Source organism: Rhinopithecus bieti, unplaced genomic scaffold (genome assembly GCF_001698545.2).
Source record: "Rhinopithecus bieti isolate Rb0 unplaced genomic scaffold, ASM169854v2 scaffold_12155, whole genome shotgun sequence".
NCBI lineage: Eukaryota > Metazoa > Chordata > Mammalia > Primates > Cercopithecidae > Rhinopithecus > Rhinopithecus bieti.
This window is the reverse complement of record NW_016807423.1, coordinates 4156855-4177735: the sequence shown is the minus strand read 5'-3', so window position 1 is coordinate 4177735 and position 20881 is coordinate 4156855.

Genomic DNA, 20881 nt, shown 5'->3' with positions numbered 1-20881 from the left:
CGACATAGCGAGACTCCATCTCAAAAAAAAAAAAAAAAAATTAAAAAAAAAAAAAAGACTGGGTAATTTATAAAGAAAAGAAGAGGCCATGTGCGGTGGCTGAAGCCTGTAATCCCAGCACTTTGGGAGGCCAAGGCGGGCGGATCACAAGGTCAGGCGTTCGAGACCAGCCTGGGCAACATGATGAAACCTTGTCTCTACTAAAAATACAAAAATTAGCCAGGCGTGGTGGCACTCACCCGTAATCCCAGCTACTCAAGAGGCTGAGGCAGGAAAATCATTTGAACCTGGGAGGCTTAGGTTGCAGTGAGCTGAGATCGTGTCACTGCACTCTAGCCTGGGCGACAGAGTGAGACTCCATCTCAAAAAAAGAAAAGAAAAGAAAAGAAGTTTAATTGACTCACAGTTCTGCATGGCTAGGGAGGCCTCAGGAAACTTACAATCATGGCAGAAGGCGAAACAGTCATGTCTTATATGGCATCAGGTGAGAGATGTGAGTGCCCAGCGAAGGGGGAAGCCCCTTATGAAACCATCATATCTCATGAGAACTAACTCACTATCACACTATCATGAGAACAGGATGGGGGAAACCACCCCCATGATTCAATTATCTCTACTTAGTCCCTCCCATGAAACGTGGGGATTACGAGTACTACAATTCAAGATGAGATTTGGGTGGGGACACAGCCAAAGCATATCAAGGTCCAAGCTGGACAACCTCTGTGAGTGATCTCTGGCAGTCTGTTTCACATTCTGGGCCTCAGTTTCCTCATCTGTCAAATGGGAGGACTCAGTTAATCTGTAAGATTATGTTCAAGTCCTGAACTACTATGATTTAAAATATTATCATGACACAAGCCCTCGTATTCGCACAGCCTTCTCTGTTTCACTCATTGCTTACCATTCCACCAACACTGACTTCCATGGGCATGTGCTTAAGCATATGTTGGGCAGTGCTGGGCAGTAGCGGCACAGAGAGATGGAGGCCATCGCCCTTGGGAACGACTAGGGCAGGTACAGATGCAGATAAAAAAGGAGGGGTAAGTAAGAGCGTGTACAGGTTGAACAAAGAACCCTAGGTGCTGAGGAGGGAGCTGAGGGGGAGGGATAGTGCTGCACGTGACCCCAATCCCATCAAGTGGAAAAGCCATCTTTGCCTCCATTTTACCGATAAGGAAGATAAGGAAACTAAGGCTCAGAGAGAGAAATGACTGCTCAGAGGCACATAGCCAAGAAGTGGCCACGCCTGCCTTCATGCTGGTGTTTGTCTTTTGGCACAGTTTGCTTACCCTATAGGGGATATTGGGATGGAAGACCAGGGAAGGAATCTGAGCCATCCTTGAAGATACCTGCAAGGAGTACTGTTTAGTGGGGAGGTGGACACATCAGCATGCTACTCTGGATTTTCAGGAATCACAGTTTGGCCACCTTGTAGATGTCAGGCCTTGGGCTGGGGGCCGAATCAGAGGGTTTCCTGGCCCAAGGGAGCTGCAGCCTGACCACACTAGGGTCAGAGCAGTGACAAACTGCAAGAAGCCCCAGCCTCGGCGGGCCTAGGGTTTTCTATCCAAATGAATTCATGGACGTGCATTCACTCATCCGCTTATCCACTTAGTCTTTCTGAACGCTGGTCTGAGCACTGAGCATCTGGGCCTGTAGCCTGTCTGCATCTGTGTTCGTGCTGTTGCTCAGTGGCCTCGACACCTCCAGGGCAGGGCCTGGTCTCACTCTTCTTTACCTGACATAGAAGAGACTGGGCCAGACTATTTGGCGCCTCAGAGCCTCTCTCTGCTGTTGTCAGGGATCCCTTTCCAGGAATGGGGGCTCTAGGCCAGGCTGCCAGGGTAGGAGGGCGTGGCCATGTGGGCCCCTCTCTCCAGGTCGGCTGATAAGCTCCAAAGCAGTCGGGACAGAGGGCCTCGGAGCACAGCCTTCAGCCACCCAGTGCCCCACGGTACTAATGAGGTAGCCACCCCCACGCCCCAACGCTGGGATGGGAGACCTGGCCTCTTAGCTCTCTGTTCTTCCTCTCTATCCTGGGTGGTCCTGCCCATTTGTTAGCTTTGGTGGGGGGATGGGGGATTCCTCCGCAAAGGACTGAGCTGTGGGGGTCCTGGGGGAGGGCAGCTGATCCCAGTAGAGAGGACACTTCCCTCCCAAAGTGCCTTTGTTCCCCAAGAGTCTGACCCAATTCTTCTCTTCCATCTGCCCCTGGATTGCCCTGCACAGAGAACAAAGGGCCCCGGGGAAAGGGGTGGGGGAAGAGCAAGGAGGATCTCAGAGGGTCATTCTAGGGTTCACTCTCCAGCACCCCTTGACAGGATCTCTTGCGTGTGGGGAGCACAAGCCGACTTGTGCACGTGTGTGAGGTCAGGCGTGGACAGGTCCGTGGGACCACACGTACAGGCACGCGCACGGGGATAGTGTGAGTTCCATGGAGGCATCCTGTGGTAGGTAACCCGTGACGGCGACACCACAGATGGCGTGCGGAGGCTCTTATGGCCCCCAACCTCCACCAGGCCAGCCCTCCTCTCTTCCTTTGATGTGGACAAGACTGCTTTTTAACGTTGCGGAAAAAGCCACTTGGAGATCAGCCCATACAGGGGGACTCCTCTCGTCTCTTAGGGAAGAAATTCCGGGGCGCAGAGTCGCGCACCGAATATCTATGCATCCGAATTCCAACTCCGCTCAGAAGCCTGGGGCGGACTCCCCTCCCCACCCAGCGAGCGGGCATGCGGCCGGGACCTGGGTGAGGATTTCCTCGCCAGCCCTCTTTAGCAGAGCTGTGCATCTCACGACTCCCTGCGCGACCCCCGGCCAGGCCCTATCTGTGTCTGGGCTTCGGGCATCTGGTCAGCAAAACCGAGTGTGCTGCTTTCCTCCGGCCGCGGCTCAGCTGGGGAGGCTGCGGCAGGGGGAGGCTCGGCAGAGCGCAGGCCGCGGCCTACTGTGCCCAGCAGTCTCCGCCGCACTACCCTTTGGGGCCCCGGCTCCCCGCCCGACAGGTATCGGGCAGCCCCGCCCCGCCGCCGACACACACAGGCAGCTTTGTTACCTGCCCCAGCGCGCCCGGCCTACGAGCGCTACGTGCCGCCGGCCCGCGGCCCCCTCACTCCCTTCCCTCCCCTCCCTGCCCCCGCCCCACATTCCCGGGCCTGGGGCTGCGGCAGCTCCTGCCGAGTCTTTGTGAAGCCGGACTCTGGCATCCCTCGCCTGCGTGGGCTTTTGGGGTTGAAGTCCTAGCTCCCTTCGCCCACTTCATCTCGCCCCTTTCCCTGCTCGGCCGCCCTCAAAGAAGCCAGACTTCGCCTTCCCGTTGCCTGCGACCCCCCTGCTTGCAATGGCCGCCTTCCCCACCCTCACTCGCACCCTAAGGCCCATTTTAAAGGCTGCTTCTCAGAAGCCTCCGCTGATTCCCAGTTTTAATCACTCTCCCTGGGGCACCCGCTTTGCCCTGATCGCTTGTTTTTGAACCCCTCCAGGTCCTGGGCGGGGCCAGCATACTGCCTGGGCGCACAGGAAAGTCTTCCGTGGGTGATAGGATGAGTGAAGCTGGAGACCCACAGGAATGGAAACCGAGGTCTCCCAAGTCCAGCGTGGAGTCCCGTCCACTGCTAGGACTGATGTCTGAGCTTCCCTCTCGGGACTCCGTGTGTGCCCTGAGGCCCTTCATTCGCGTGTCCATCCCCAGCCACACTGCACACCCGGTACCTCTGGCCTCCCAGCCTTTGCTCAGGCTGCACCTTCTGCCAGATACACTCTCCAGCCACGAGGGCAAAGCCGGCCTCTCCAAGGGCCATCTCTCCTGGAGAAGCCGTGCCTGATCTTTGGGGCTTTGTGGTAATCAGTTCACCTGACTTTTTGTTCCAAAAGCTTTACATGTAAGTTACATTTGCCCTTCACTGCAACCCTGCAAGGTAGTGATGCGATGTGGCCTGAAAGTCGCTGGCCTGGGATTTGACCTTGATTCTAGAATGACGTCAGACTTCACAAGACATCAAAGACGGATTCTTTCTTCCACCGCGTGCTGTGGCCTTTCTCTCTCAGGCCTTCCCTCAAGGACAGCTGTTCCTCCCCACCTAGCCGCATCTCTCTTGCTTTCAAGCTGGAGCAGGGTGGGGTTGGGATTCTTGCTCTAGGGCTAGGCCAGGGGCTGGGTCCCCTGTGGCTTTGGGCCTCCTTGAAGAATTTCGAGGGAGGATGTGCAGGGCTGGGGAGAGGTGAGACAGGAATGTGGGGCTCCGGAGGGAAAGCAGTCAAAAGTGGAGAGGGCCTCCGGAGGTGGCTTTCCCAGGGCCCTGGGAAGCAGGGGTCTGTTTGAATGACAAAGGTTCCCTGGAGAGCAAAGGAAAGCTCTAGAGGATAGGAATGCGGGAGGAGGAGGGTCAGAAGGGTGGGGAGGAAGCTGCCCGTGGGCTCCCATCTGCAGCGGCCCTTTCAAGTCCTGCTAAACCCTTAACAATAAGAGGAACTGACCAGTGGACACACGCAAAGGATGATTAACGTAGTTCACTGAAGAAATACAAAAACCTGTGAAAACGCTAGAAATCCCAAAGTACAAATGAAAAAAAAAAAGAGTCTGCTTTTCCTATCTATAGAACTTGTCAAGATAATAGAAGTGACAACACCAGATGTTGGTGAGGTGTGGGAAAGGGAGTGTTTTTTTCATTGCTGAGGAGGTAAATTGTACCAATTTTCTGCAGGACTATGTCACAGTATGTACAAAAGCCTTTAAAAGAATTAGAATTTGACTTAGCAATTCTGTTTCCGGGGCATATCCTAAAATCAAAGATTATTTATCCCAGCCTTATTTATAACTGGGAAAAATTGGAAATTCTCTAAATGGTCAACGACAGAGAATTGGGTAAGTAGGTTATGCCTCATTCACAGACTGAAGACTGCAGAAATTAACTGTCATGTTCTTGAATATGAAAGACATGGGAAACACTGAAGATAAGCTGGTAAGTGAAAAGAGGAAGTTGTAAAACAGCATGACTCCAATTTTATACAGTGACTATATAAATAATATCTACCATGCAAAGTGCTGAACTGGAAGCCAGTCCCAATTTCCCATTTGAGCATCACAGCAGCCCTGAAAAGAAGATTCTAGTAACTGCATGGAAAAAAATATATATATATGGAATATATATATTTTTTGCATATATGTGTATATATATGAGGAAATTCAACAAAATGTTAACAGCAAGGGGAGAGGGCATGTGTTTTTACTTTTTTCCTTTATGCTTTCTAATCTTTTCCCAATTTTCTTTTTTTTGTGTGTGAGATGAGTTCCACTCTCATTGACCAGTCCAGAGTACAATGGCACGATCTTAGCTCACTGCAACCTCCACCTCCCAGGTAGCTGGGATTACAGATGCTGGCCAACACGCCCAGCTAATTTTGTGTTTTCAGTAGAGACGGGGTTTCACTGTGTTGGTCAGGCTGGTCTCCAACTCCAGACCTCAGGTGATCCACCCACCTTGGCCTCCCAAAGTGCTGGGACTACACACCCAGCCCCAATTTTCTTCAATAAAAATTATAATGAAGACATTACAAAATTTGAAATCACAAAATCATTTGTTCAAAATATCGTTAGGATCCCCTGTTTTGGGGGTGGGTGGCAGTTTTCTGTTTATTAATGTACTGGGGTTGCCATAACAAAGTACTACACATTAAGGGGCTTAAACAACAAAAATGTATTATCTCACAGTTCTGGAGGCTGGAAGTCTGACATCAAGGTGTTGGCAGGGTTAGTTCCTTTGGAGGGCTGTAAGGGGAGAAACTGTTCCACGCCTCTCTGGCATGGAATATGCCAGGTGAATTCTGGTAGCTTCCCATGTTCTTTGTCTTGTTTCTTCTTGTGTCTCTTCCCATCTTTTTTCCTCTATGCTTGTCCACCACCTTGTCCAAATTTCTGTGCCCCCCAAGCCGGTTTTTTTTTTTTTTTTTTTTTTTGAGATGGAGTTTTGCTCTTATTGCCCAGGCTGGAGTGCAGTGGCGCAATCTCGGCTCACCACAACCTCTGCCTCCCAGGTTCAAGCGATTCTCCTGACTCAGCCTCCCGAGTAGCTGGGATTACAGGGATGCACCACCACAGTCGGCTAATTTTGTATTTTTAGCAGAGACGGGGTTTCACCATGTTGGTCAGGCTGGTCTCAAACTCCCAACCTCAGATGATCCGCCTGCTTCGGCCTCCCAAAGTGCTGGGATTATAGGCGTGAGCCACCACGCTCGGCCCCAAATTTCCCCTTTTTATAAGGATACCAATTATATTGGTTTAGGGGCCACCCTAATGGCTTCATTTTAACTTGATTACCTCTGTAAAGACCCTGTCTCTAAATAAAGTCATATTCTATGGTACAAGGGGTTAGGACTTCAACTTATGAATTGAGAGCAAAAGGGCATAAAATTTGCTCCCTCTGAGATGGGTGTGGCAGGGAGGGAAGTCCTCTGTAGGGGTAAGAGTCTATGTTGCACCACTGTGTGACCTTGGAGAGGTTGTTTAGACTGGGGCTGATATTACTCACCCTCCAGAGTTGTAGTGAATGAGGGTAAGCGCAAAAAAGTCTCTTTCCCGGGTTGGTCATCCCTAGGAAGTATCTTATCTGTCCCTTGTTCCTTATCAACATGGATGGCTGGAAGAGCACTGGCCCAAGGACATCATGTAGAGCTGAGTTTGAGTTCTAACCCCGTCTCTAGCTGTGTGGTCCCTGTAAGCCTCTGTTTCCTCATTTGTGAGATAGGAAAAGTATCTATTCCCATTGAGTTATTGTAGCTAGAAGATAGAGATAAGATGAGGAAAGACAATGGCAGTAAGAATGTTATAGAAGACACCAGGCAGTGGGAGGCATCAGCCTGATTAGTCTGAGGTAGCTGGCCTCTCCTTTAGGAAGTTTTCCTTGAACCCCACAACTTGGATTAGATGTTCCCTGCCATCCTGGGCTCCCACAGTCTCCTCTGCTACCCTCCACACCCCACCCCTCTCTTATGGCACTTGTCACACCCTACCATAGCTGTCTCTCTAGAATTATAGAAGGTTCCCTGAAGGAAGAGAGCATCAACTCTGCATGCCCTTTAAAGTAGCAAATATGAACGAAAAAATAGTAAAACCCACTGCTGGCAGTGTTGCAGGTGTTGAGGCTCAGAACATGATAGCCCAATGTATGGCACTTTGGCATGCTGAGTACTTGAACTCGAAGTGAAGCAAAATATCCAGTCCCTGTGTCTCCTGCTCCTCTTTCTCCCTTGAAGCACATCAGAGAAAACAGAATTCCTGTTCCCCAAAGCACGTCATAGAAACTAGAACCTCTCTCCCCCTAAGTCAGCCATAAAATCTAGAAAGGTTACACCCTCCCTTTTCCCTTGCCCCTTGAAGACCTTCATCCCAGAGGGGTCCTGCCCCATATGCTGGAGAAAGGAATGCTGCACAAAGAGACCAAAAAGAATCTGGACAGTCTTTGCTGGATCTCCCCGCTCAGTCTGTTACCGTGAGGTCATGCCTCTTTGTCCAATCACATCTCCACACGGCTGTTCATTCTTCACTGAACCCAAACACAAAAGACAGTTTTCTCTGGGTTTTTGGTCTTTATTTCTGAAGGCTCCTACGCCATGTAAAACTTTGATTCAATAAATTTGTTGTGCTTTTTTCTTGTTAATCTGTCTTTTATTATAAGAATAACCTTGCTTGGTACGGTGGCTCATGCCTGTAATCCCAGCACTTTGGGAGGCTGAGGCAGGTGAATCATCTGAGGTTGGGGGTTCAAGACTAGCCTGACCAACGTGGAGAAACCCTGTCTCTACTAAAAATACAGAATTAGCCGGGCGTGGTGGTGCATGCCTGTAATCCCAGCTACTTGGGAGATTGGGCAGGAGAATCGCTTGAGCCTGGGGGACGGAGGTTGCGGTGAGCTGAGATTATACCATTGCACTCCAGCCTGGGTGACAGAGTGAGACTCTGTCTCAAAAAAAAAAAAAAAAAAAAAACCTTATTATGGATGAGGAAAGGTATCATACGTTTCCTGTATACATAGTGGTGATGTGAACAAACACACTCTTTCTGGACAACTATTTAGCAGTTCTAATAAAAGCCACACACCTAAGTATAACCTCTGACCAAGAGAAACTGGTTTGGGGAATATATTTCAAGTATCTAATGCAAAGGTGAAAAAAAAAAGAAAAAAGAACTTACTGTATAAAGATATTTTTAGCTGACTACGTGTCATGAAGAAGAGTGGAAAAATAATGGTGCAATGAATTTGTAAACTGCAAATGATGGCGGCTTGATCCACACTGTGACAATTCAGCACAGTCCAGGAAGCATTAACTGAGTACAGAGGAGGTATGAGGTCCTGGATTCCACTCTGGGAACCCACACAGGTCCCTGCACCAACCAGGCAGGTAGACAATGACCATATAGTGTGAGCAGATGAGAGTAGTGGGGGCGAGCACAAGTGGAGAAGTTAACTCATGGGAAGGAGGGTCAGGAGAGCTTCTTGCAGGGGGAGATACCTGAGCTGGCTTCAAGTGGACTGTGGTGGAAAGAATAAACAACCTAGATGAAGGTGGGGGGGCATTTGCGAAATGGCAAATAATAGGTGTGGCTGGAGGATGGAATACATGCGGGCTTGATAAGGCTGGAGAATATGGCCAGAGGCTAGATCATCAAGGGCCTTGAATGCCAGTTTGTGCTTTACCCAGCAGAAGTGGAGAAGCCCACAGACATCCTGAAAGAGGTGAGCAAGAGGATCATCTTTTTGATTTAGGAAGATCATGAGGTCACCATTTGGAGGATGGACTGGAAAGGCCAGCAGGCAAGGGGAGACTGTTGCAGGGTCCAGGTGAGACATGGTGACAAGGCCTGGGGATGGAGAGAGGGAGGCAAGGTCATGAGATATTTATGAGGCAAAAGAGACAGATAACCCTTGGTGACGCACAGGATACTGGGAGAGAAGCAGAAGCAGGATTGTGGCAGGCAGTGCCAGCAACTGAGGAGGGAACATGAGAGGAGGAGCCCGTTTTTGGGGAAAAGGGATGAGTCCAGTTTGGTATCTGTTGGGTTTGAAGCACCCATGGTGAGAGGTGACAATGTGCTAGCAGCCCTCACTCTCAGCGCTTCCTCGGCCTCGGCGCCCACTCTGGCGGCGCTTGAGAAGTCCTTCAGCCCGCCACGGCACCGTTGGGAGCCCCTCTCTGGGCTGGCTGAGGCCGGGGCTGCCTCCCTTTGCTTGCAGGGAGGTGTGGAGGGAGAGGCGCGGGCAGGAACCGGGGCTGCGCTCGCGGACCAGTGTGAGTTTCGGCAGGCGCGGGCGTGGGCTCGGCGGGCGCCGCTTAGGGAGCAGCCGGCAGGCACCGCCGGCCCAGGGCAGTGAGGGGCTTAGCACCCGGGCCAGCAGCTGCGGAGGTTACGCCGGGTCCCCCAGCAGTGCTGGCCCGCCGGCACCACACTCGAATTCTCGCCGGGCCTTAGCTGCTTCCCCGCAGGGCAGGGCTGGGACCTGCAGCCCGCCATCTCTGAGCTCCCCCGCTGCGGTGGGCTCCCGCGCCTGAGCCTTCCCTGACGGGCGCGCCCCTACTCCGTGGCCCCCGGATCCCCATCGAGCAGCTCCAAGGACTGAGGAGTGGCAGGCGCTGCTTGGGGACTGGTGGGCCCCAGCTCCGCCTGCAGCCCCGTGGTGCAGGATCCACTGATGGAAGCCAGGCTGGGTTCGCTGAACTGGATGGGCACTTGAGAACTTTTATATACCCCCCCCTAGGCCTGAGGATCGTGTTGTGCACCAATCAGCACCTCTGTGTCTAGCTCAGGGTTTGTAAAATACAACTAATCAGTACGTCTGTGTCCTAGCTCAATGTTTTGTGAATACACCTCTGTATCTACGCTACACCTAAGTGGGGACTTGGAGGACTAGCACTGTGTGGACTCTTCTAGCTCAAGGGTTGTAAATGCAGCCCAATCCAGGCACTCTGTGTCTAGGCTCAAGGTTTGTGAATACACTCGTGTATCTAGCTAACCTAGTGGGGACTTGGGGAGCTAGCACTGTGTGACTGTGTCTAGCTGCAGGAATTGTAAATGCACCAAAGTGGCAGCTCTGTGTCTAGCTCAAGGTTTGTAAATACACCAATTGGTACTCTGTATCTAGCTAACTCTCTAGCTAACTAGCACTATGTGACTGTGTCTAGCTCAAAGATTGTAAACGCACCAATCAGCACTGTCAAAACGGACCAATCAGCTCTCTGTAAAGTGGACCAATCAGCTCTCTGTAAAGTGGACCAATCAGCAGGACGTGGGTGGGGCCAGATATAGGAATAAAAGCAGGCTGCGGGCGCCACCAGTGGCAACCTGCTCTGGTCCCCTTCCATACTGTGGAAGCTTTGCTTTTTTGCTCTCTGCAATAAATCTTGCTGCTGCTCACTCTTTGGGTGCACGCTACTGTTATGAGCTGTAACACTCACCGCAAAGGTCTGCAGCTTCACTCATGAAGCCAGTGAGACCACGAACCCACTGGGAAGAATGAACAACTCCAGAGGCACTGCCTTTAAGAGTTGTAACACTCACTATGAAGGTCTGCAACTTCACTCCTGACAGTGAGACCACGAACCCACCAGAAGGAAGAAGCTCCAGACACATCTGAACGTCTGAAGGAACAAACTCCGGACACACCATCTTTAAGAACTGTAACACTCACTGTGAAGGTTGGAGGCTTCATTCTTGAAGTCAGTGAGACCAAGAACCCACCAATTCCGGACACAATGGGGCACCCAGATGGACAGGGCAGCAGGCAGCTGGGTATATGAATCTGGAGCTCAGGAGAGAGGACTGGGCAGAAGATTAAGTTTGGAAGGAATAGACTAGAGGTATGAATTGGAACCTGGGGCCACCAGAGCCCACCCTGGGAAAGTGTTTAGTAGGTGGGAAGTGTCTGGACAGTGCCCACTGTAAAGGGTCCGAGGAGCAACGGGCACTTTGGAAGGGATCTTGAGAAAGATCCAAGAGTTGAAAAACCGGGAAGATGTGCCTCACAGAAGCCCAGGGAGGAAAGGGCAAAAGGGGAGCAAGAGCAACAGTATTTTAAGTGTTCAGTTTTTGCAAATTAAAACCACAATGAGGTGCCACCTTGCCTTAATGCAAGAATGACCATAATTAAGTCAAAAGACAATAGATGTTGGCATGGATATGGTGAAAAGGGAACACTTTTACATGCTGGTGGGAATGTAAATTAGTACAATCACTCTGGAAAACAGTATGGGGATTCCTTGAAGAACTAAAAGTGGATCTACTACTTGACCCAGCAGTCCAACTACTAGGTATGTACCCAAAGGAAAAAAAGTCATATGAAAACGACACCTGCACACACATGTTTTTAGCAGCACAATTTGCAATTGCAAAGATAAGGAACCGAACTAAGTGCCCATCAACCAAGTGGATAAAGAAAATGCGGTATATATACACCATGGAATACTACTCAGCTATAAAAAGGAATGTGGTATATATACACCATGAAATACTTCTCAGCTAAAAAAAGGAATGTTGTTTTGCAGCAACTTGGATGGAGCTGGAGGCCATTATTCTAAGTGAAGTAACCCAGAAATGGAAAACCAAATGTACATCCTTACTGATAAGTGGGAGCTAAGTGGCCAGGCCTGGTGGCTCACGCCTGTAATCCCAGCACTTTGGGAGGTCGAGGCGGACAGATCATGAGGTCAAGAGTTAGAGACCAGCCTTGCCAACATGGTGAAAGCCTGTCTCTACTAAGAATACAAAAATTAGCTGAGTGTGGTGGCACGTGCCTGTAATCCCAGCTGCTCAGGAGGCCGAGGCAGGATAATTGCTTGAACCGGGAGCCGGAGGTTGCAGTGAGCCGAGATTGCGCCACTGCACTCCAGCCTGGGTGACAGAGCAAGACTCCATCTTGTGGGGAAAAAAAAAAGTGGGAGCTAAACTATGAGGATGAAAAGGCGTAAGAATGATATAATGGACTTTGGGGACTCGGGTGGGAAGCTTGGGAGGGGGTGAGGGATAAAAGACTACATATTGGGTACAATGTACACAGCTTGGGTGAACTAAAATGTCAGAAATCACCACTAGAGAACTTATCTATGTAACCAAAAACCACCTGTACCCCAAAAACTATTGAAATAAAAAATATCCATTTCTGAGTGAAGACCTCAATAACTGCCTCTTTTTGCTGTCAGAGGACACCCCACCCCCACCAGGACTTCCTGGGCTCCCTGTCTCTTCAGCTGGAACTCTGAACACCCCAACAACCTGTGTGTCCTTCACTAGCCCCAAGGCCTTTCTGGGTCTCAGTTTCTTCCCCTGTCCAAGTAACACTGATTGCTCTGCCTGTCCTCCAGCAGTAATCAGTGCTTCAGATGAGAAACTGATGAAAGTGGTTTATAAACTGCCCAAATGATCTCTGGTTCAGCCCTTTCAAATCTCAGGTCTTCCACCAGAGGCTTGGTTGGTTTTGTTTTCTCTTGTCATGGTGGCTCCTTGGCACACACTTCTCTCCTCAGGCCATGTCTCTGTTCCGACCTGCTTGGTGGTAGCTGGTCTGTGGCTGGCCTATCCTGGGGTTTACTGACTCATCCATTCAGCCCTGATTTATTGATAGCAACTCAGTCCTGGGGCCAGCTCCTTGCTTCATTGTTCCTCCCTCTCCTATATCTTTAAGATCTTCTCCTGTCTTTCTCATCTTTTTTTCCCCAAGAGACTCAAGAATACACCATATTTTAAAACAGGAACAAAAATCTGTCTTCTGCTTCTCGTCCTCCTCCAGCTCTCCCTTCATCTGCATCCCCCTTTAACCAAGTGTCTCAAATAATCATCTAGGGTGGTCCTGGTGGCTATAATCCCAGCACTTGGGGAGGCTGAGGTGGGAGGATTGTTGGAGCCCAGAAATAGTAGACCAGCCTGGGCAATATAGGGTGACCCTGTCTCCACAAAAAACTTTTAAAAATTAGCTGGGCATGGTGGTGTGTGCTTGTAGTCCCAGCTACTCACTATATGGGAGGCCAAGGTGGGAGGATCACTTGAGCCTGGGAGGTGGAGGTTACAGTGAGCTGAGATTGTGCCACTGCACTCCAGTCTGGAGACTGTCTCAAGGCTGGGCATGGTGGCTCATGCCTGTAATCCCAGCACTTTGGGAGGCTAAGGCAGGCGGATCACAAGGTCAAGAGTTCGAGACCAGCCTGATCAACAGGGTGAAACCCCGTCTCTACTAAAATTATAAAAATTACCCGGGCATGGTGGCGCACGCCTGTAATCCCAGCTACTTGGGATTAAAGAATCGCTTGAACCCAGGAGGCAGAGGTTGCAGTGAGTAGAGATCGTGCCACTGCACTCCAGCCTGGGCAACAGAGCGAAACTCTTTCTCAAAAAAAAAAAAAAAAAAAAGACCTTGTCTCAAAAAAATATATATGTAAAATAATCATCTATGTTTCTTCACCTCCTCTTTGTTGATCCTCTGCAATCTGGCTTCCACTCCCACCTCTCCACTGAAACTCTTTGTAATGAAAATTGTAGTGGGTTGAATAGTGGCCCCCAAATGACATGTCCAAGTCCTAATCCCGGGAACCTGTGAATGTGACCCTAGTTGGACGAAATAGGTATCTGCCAGTGTAATTAAGAATCTCAAGATGAGGCTGGGCGCAGTGGCTCACGCCTGTAATCCCAGCACTTTAGGAGGCTGAGGCAGGCAGATCACCTGAGGTTGGGAGTTCGAGACCAGCTTGACCAATATGGAGAAACCCTGTCTCTACTAAAAACACAAAATGAGCCGGGCATGGTGGCACATGCCTGTAATCCCAGCTACTCGGGAGGCTGAGGCAGGAGAAATGCTTGAACCCGGGAGGCAAAGGTTGCAGTGAGCCAAGATCGCACCATTGTACTCCAGCATGGGCAACAACAGCGAAACTCTGTCTCAAAACAAACAAACAACAACAAAAAAAGAATCTCAAGATGAGATCATCCTGGATTTAGGATGGGTCCTAAATGCAATAGCAAGTGTCCTTGTAAGAGCAAATCAGAGGGAGACTGGAGACAGAGACACAGAGCAGGATGGCCATGTGGACATAGAGTCAGAGATTAGAGCAGTACAGTTCTAAACCAAAACACCAAGGACTGCCAGTAGTCACCAGGAGCCAGGAGAGGGGCATTAGTCAGTGCCCCTTCAGAGCCTCCGAAGAGCCACCCCTACAGATACTGCCCTCCAGAGCTGTAAGAAAATATGCTTCCAAGCTGGGCACGGTGGCTCACACCTGTAATCCTAGCACTTTGGGAGGCTGAGGCAGGCGGATCACGAGGTCAGGAGTTCAAGACCAACCTGACCAACATGGTGAAACCCCATCTCTACTAAAAATACAAAAATTAGCCAGGCGTGGTGGCACGCGTCTGTAATCCCAGCTACTCAAGAGGCTGAGGCAGGAGAATGGCTTGAACCCAGGAGGCAGAGGTTGCGATGAACTGAGATTGTGCCACTGCACTCCAGCCTGGGCAACAGAGCAAGACTCTGTCTCAAAAAAAGAAAAAAAAAAATAAGCTTCCATTGTTCTAAGCCACTCAGTTTGTAGCAGTGTGTTATGGCAGCCGTAGGAAACTAGTATAGTAGTAATAATAGCAGCTAGCATTTATGAAGTGCCTACCCTGTGCCAGGCACAATTCTAAGTGCCCCCCCGAACCAAATGAAGTAGACACACAGTAATAGAAGCAAGATTAACACAACCCATTACTAGTGACTGACGGTTTGTCCCGTCTTTGGTATTTAAAAGTTGAACCTTACACTAAAGATTCCATAATACTGAATTTTATCTGAGGGTAAAAGAATAACGTTTTATTATTTTTCTCATTTACAGAGAAGGAGGCTGCAAGTCCAAAAACTTACATTGCCCGAGATCATACAGCGAATAGCTGTGGAGCTAGAGTTTTAGTCCTAGTAAGTCCTGTGTATGCGTTTAACTGATTTGCGCTTCTTCTGAGGCCACTGATGGAGAGGAAACCAGTGAGGCTGATGGGTGAACTGACCGAGACGTGGGTTTTGTACAACTGGAAGGATGGAAGAGGCCAAGGGACTTGTGAGTTAGAGAAAAAGATTCACCAGGATGGGGTTGGTAGGGTAGGCCTGGTCTAGAGGTGCTGAGAGATAGGGAGGAAGAGATTGGGGCCTTGATAACCTCATAGAACAGGTGTCCCTGGAGCAAGAAAACCAAAGGTATCTGTGGTCATCCAGGAAACACTGGAATCTAAGATCCCAGAACTGGGTAATGATAAGGTCTAGAACTGGCCATCGGGGTCATCAGTTGAACAAAAGTAAAGGAGAGTTTGTCAATAGACTCCGCTAGGTCGAGAAACCTGGAGGACAAAGGTGATGCTGAAGGAAGCAATAAACTGCTGTGGAGTTCAAAGCATTGAGTGATCACTCCTTGTGCTTATCATGAAAAACAATGAAACCTGAGTTGATTCTTGAACAACAGATGGGAGAGGACAGATGTGAAAGTGGGAAGCCTTTCAAGGTGAAGGGTATAGCCAGGCAAAGTCATGGAAGGGTGAAAGCAGGGGGCATATAGTTTCAAGTTGGTTGCACTTAAGGGTGCATGACACAGTGCACGGGGAATTATGCCTAGGCTTTGAAAGTGTCCTGATTTGGGCACCTCACAAAGCATATGCTGAATCAAGGATTTAGGTGCAAGTATTTTATTTGAAAGGATGTTGAAAGGAGCACTGTGAAGGAGTAGTGAAGAGAGACAGAGAAGAGAGGAAAGCCAATAAAAGTTGAGTAAGTTGGGTAACTGGGGACCCTCTGAGAGACTCTGTATGACACACTTTAGAGTTGTTCCACAGAGAGGCAATGATGTTGGAGTATTTGTCTGCCTACTCGGGTAGGTCCAGAATTCTGGTGGTTGAGGGTTGCTCCCAGGGACATCAACTCTCTGGCTATTCAACCCTGCCCAGGTGGGTGAGCCAGCTCCAGCCACCAGAGAAAGCCCTGGGGAAAAGGACTGTGGATGCTTGAGGCATGAAACCACCAGTGTGTACAAGAATCCTTCACAAAATCTGTAGGTCACTTTCCAGATTGGCTAAGGGGCATGGGCAGGGTACCAATAGCAACTGTTTTAGACAGGAAAGTGAGAAGTGTTCATGGAAGCCCTGCAGTCCCACTAAAGTTTTGCTGTTTATTTCTTAGGCAATGAGAAGATCTCACCAGCTCCGGAATGTGCTGTGGGAAGAGGAGGTGAGATGGGGTGCAGTGGAGGCTGTGTGCACAGCAGGGCCCAGGGAGTGGGAAGATGGACGGGAGGGCACGGCCTGGTGAAAAACGATTGCAGGGTTTAAATGAACAGGATTTGGCAACTGATTGGGTGTGGCGCAGGTGTGGGGTGAATGAGCAGGGGAAAGACAGAATACCAAGAGCATGGTGCATCTCAGCAGGAATGAACATCTCTAGGACATGTCTTGTTTAGGAAGCATCAAGAGGGTGAAGCTAGCAGGGAACGCTACCTGCTGAACAGACCAGGAAATCTTTTCTGAGCGTTAGTCAGTTGGATTTCTCTTACCTTTAGCTTCCTTAAAAATAATAATAAAGTCAATCTTTATTTGTTTTATTATTTATTTATTGAGATGGACTCTCACTCTGCTGCCCAGGCTGGAGTACAGTGGCACAATCTCAGCTCACTGCAAGCTCCGCCTCCCAGGTTCAAGCAGTTCTCCTGTCTCAGCCTCCCACGTAGCTGGGACTACAGGCGCCTGCCACCACGCCTGGCTAATTTTTGCATTTTTAGTAGAGATGGGGTTTCACTATGTTGGCCAGGCTGGTCTCAAACTCCAGACCTCAAGTGATCTGCCTGCCTTGGCCTCCCAAAGTGCAGGAATTACAGGCGTGAGCCACCGCACCCAGCCTGTCACTGTCTTTCTCTTCTTGCAGCCACATGACCTTTGGTTAGTCCAGCTCTGCTGACCCTGATGGACTTTTTCCCTGTTTATTACAGGAATTGGGTCTCTTCGATTCATACCTCCCCACAGACTGGAAACTTCTTGAGGACAGATTATATCTGATTTATCTTCATATCCCCAGTACACAGCATATAATACACCTCAACGGATACTTGATGATGAGAATAATGATGATAGTTTCCATTTATTGGGTGTTTAATCTGGGTCAGACACTGTGGTGAGCTTTTCAATACATTATCTCATCTCATGATTGGTATATTAAAACTTCTTGGCTGGGCACAGTGGCTCATGCCTGTAATCCCAGCTGTTCGGGAGGCCAAAGTGGGCAGATCTCTTGAGGTCAGGAGTTCGAGGCCAGCCTGGCCAACGTGATGAAACCCAATCTCTACTAAAAATACAAAAATTAGCCGGGAGTGGTGGCGGGTGCCTGTAATCCTAGCTACTCAGGGGGCTGAGGCAGGAGAATCACTTGAACCTGGGAGGTGAAGGTTGCAGTGAGCCGAGATCATGCCACTGCACTCCAGCCTAGGTGACAAAACGAGACTCCATCTCAAAAAACAACAATAACAAAAACAAAAAAAATTCTTTGGTTGTGGGTAACAAAATTAAACTCAAACCGACTTAGGAAAAAATAAAAAAGATGTATAGCACCTAATTGAAAGTTCCATGACTCAGTCTAGCTTTAGGCTTGTCTGGAACCAGGCACTCAAACACTCAAGGAACCTTTTTCTCCATCTTATGGCTTGGCTTTCTTCTGTACTGGCTTTCTTTTCAGAAAGATGTTCCTTGTACTTAGCAACCCCAGTAGAAAAACAGCATCTCTTCTTCAACACATTCAGCGAGGGGTCCATGACAGACCTTCAGTGCATCAGCTTGGGTATGTGCACAATTCTGGATCAATCATATAATCAGGGAGATCAAATTTGCTAACTGGCCACACTTAGGTTATATTCCCATCCCCACAGCCATGGGAAGGAGTCAGTCTACCAAAATTTAAAGGAAAATCAGGTGCTATCTTTGTCCAGACAATGAGCAGAAAGTAACAATAGCTACTTTCTATAATAGGTATCCTTGTTTTCCAGATAAAGAAACTGAGGCACAACAATAGGAAGTATCTTGCCAAACATTACTAGCAGGTGAAAATGCAGGATTGAATTCAGGTGTCTTTCTCTAGAATCTGTGCTCCTCCAGGGCAACAGACAGGGTCTTTCTCATTTCTGGGTCCCCTCACTCACGACCCCCAAGATCTTAGCCCACAGTGGGTCCTCGATTCCAGTGGTCCTCCAAGTGTGGTCCATGGACCATGCAAATTGGCTCACTCCTTGTTCCTAGACCACAGTGAGTTAAGTACCAAAATCCTGAGTAAAAATTTAGAAATGTTTTATAGTAATTTGGAATTGCCACAACATGCAAAGGCTGTGACCTGAAAAGATGGGTCTGAAATTGATTGTAGATAATTCGAGAAATACTGCTCTATTCAGTTATAGCTAGAAGGAAGACATGAGCCGTGGGCCTGCAGAAGAAAGCATAGGGGCTCCAATGGATCCACCACAGGGAGGCAGGTAGGCAGACTGCCCATTCTACCAGTCAGACGGTGGTCGCCACTTGCCCAGCCCAGAGAAGTCTTCCTAGGAACCCCACTATTACCATAGGCCGCCGCAGCTGATGAGCCTCTCCCACTTCACAAGAAAGGCAGGCAGGGAGGCTCAGGCCCAAGCAGCTCCATTGCCCTTGGTTCTAGTCCAGCTGGATACTGGCTGATCCTGCCCAGGGCCTGCAGACACCTGGCACCGTCTGCCTGGGCCGCACCCATCCCATGCTTCCACACTGTGCCCAGAGGGAAAATGACGGCTGACACAGAACTTGTGGAAAAGCCACCCCAAAACTAGAGTTACTTTTTAAGCTGAAGTGGAGGGGTCAGCTCCAGGGACACGCTGCCACCTCCCATCTTGACATGGGCCTCCTTGAGTTGGCACCAGGATGTAGCATGCCTCCAACCCTTGCTTTCCCTTTGGTTGGACACTCTCCAATGCCAGGGTCATGCACCAACAGAGCAGCTCCAAGGAAGAGCATTTTCCAAAGCCCAGATGACTCAGGGTGGCGAATGTGACCAGAGGGGAGATTCAGCAGCCAGCTCAGACCTTTGTTTGGGAGTTAACGATTCCTCCACGCTGATTTCACCTGCCTATTCTATCGTGCCCGGTGCAGTGAAAACATCCCGGATACTTTGGATTACAAGGCCAGCTCTGCAATTTTGCTGAGTAACTGTAGGCTGCTCACATAATCTTTCTGTGTTTCAATGAGATGACTGCATTTGGAAAAAGTTGGATCACCCATATCACAGGCCAATTCTGGGGGCGAACTGAGGTAATGCTGTAAAGCACCTCCTGTGCACAAGCCCATGGAGCATGGGAGTGGATATGAGGATGTTCCCTCACCCCTTCCAGGAAGCTGGGAGCTGACAAGGACTCAGGCTCCGTCACTTCCAGTTGTGTGACCATGGGTAGGTTTCTTAGCTTCCCTGAGCCTTGATCATCTCATTTATAAAGAACAAAATACCCAACTGGCAAAGCTGGTGGTAGGAGTGAATGCAACTGAATATGCAGAAGAGCGTGGCACACAGTAGATACTCACTCTGTGCTCATTAATTTCACACATATTTATTGTTAATGCTAGGGACTAGGTCGACTAGGTCAGGCATTGAGCCTACTATGGTGAGCAAACAAAGACATACCCTGTCTCTTCCCTAGGAATTTAGTAAAGGAAGTTAATTGTGAGTGAAACAGATAGGCATACAGATAATCAAATCACAACTGTGGCACCCACTACAAAGGTGAGGTGCTAAGTGCTAAGTGAAGATCAGACAAGACGTTCAGCTCACTTAATGAAGTCAGGAAGGGCCTCTCTGAGGCAGTAATAATTGAGCCAAGGTCTGAAGCATGAATGGGAAAGCATTCAGGATGAGGAACAACATGTGCCAGGCCCTGTAATGGGGAATCCCAGTTAGTTAAAGGGATTGAAAAGAGGCCAGCGTGATGAGAGACCAGAGAACAAGGTGGGGATGGGTTAAGGGAGGGCTGGAGAGGAGAGGAGAGGCCAGACCTCATAAGCCATATAGGCCATGCTATGGATTTCAGTCTTTGTCCATATTTTATAGTAAATGGGGATGAGGATTACGTGATCATACTTGCTTTCCAAATAGATCCCTCTGGCTGCAGCTCGGAGGTGAAGTGTGTGCATCAACATAATACAGTTGGCAGTCAGGAGACCATTGCTATGCTGTAGATGAGTGATTAAGGAGTTTGAGGCTAAGGTGGTGATGATGGAGATGGAGAGGAGGGGGTGGAGGCAGCTGTGTAGGTGAAATGGAAGGCGCTTTGTGCAGCATCACCTAAGCGTATCAGGAACAATTCCTGATGGTACTACTGGAGGAGAAGTAGGTTTGGGGATAAGCCTATCAGTCTGGTTTTGAACAGATTGAATTTAGGATAGTTCTGAGACATCTGAGAGACAATGACCGTTTCCCATCAGGTTTGGTGAGAGGTAGCCCACTGGTATCATTTTAAAATAAAGACATTAAAAAGTATGGAACACATCACAAATTTGTGCATCATCCTTGAGCAGCTGTATCATTCCAATTTCAGTGTATGTGCTACTGAAGCAAGCACACCACTGGTACCTTTATCAAGGGCACTTTTAGTGAGTGATGGAGCAAGAAGCTCGTAATGGGAACAAGGACACTTGTGAGTGATGGAGATGTTCATTACTTTAATTACAGCGAGGGTTTCCCAGAGGCATACATACAGCAAAACTCATCAAATAGTACACTTTCAGTATGTGCAGTTTATTGTACATCAGTTATGCCTCCTTAGAGCTGTCAGGAAAGACAAGTGGGTGCTAGGGACATGGAGACAGTGCAGACAGCCCCTACCCCTG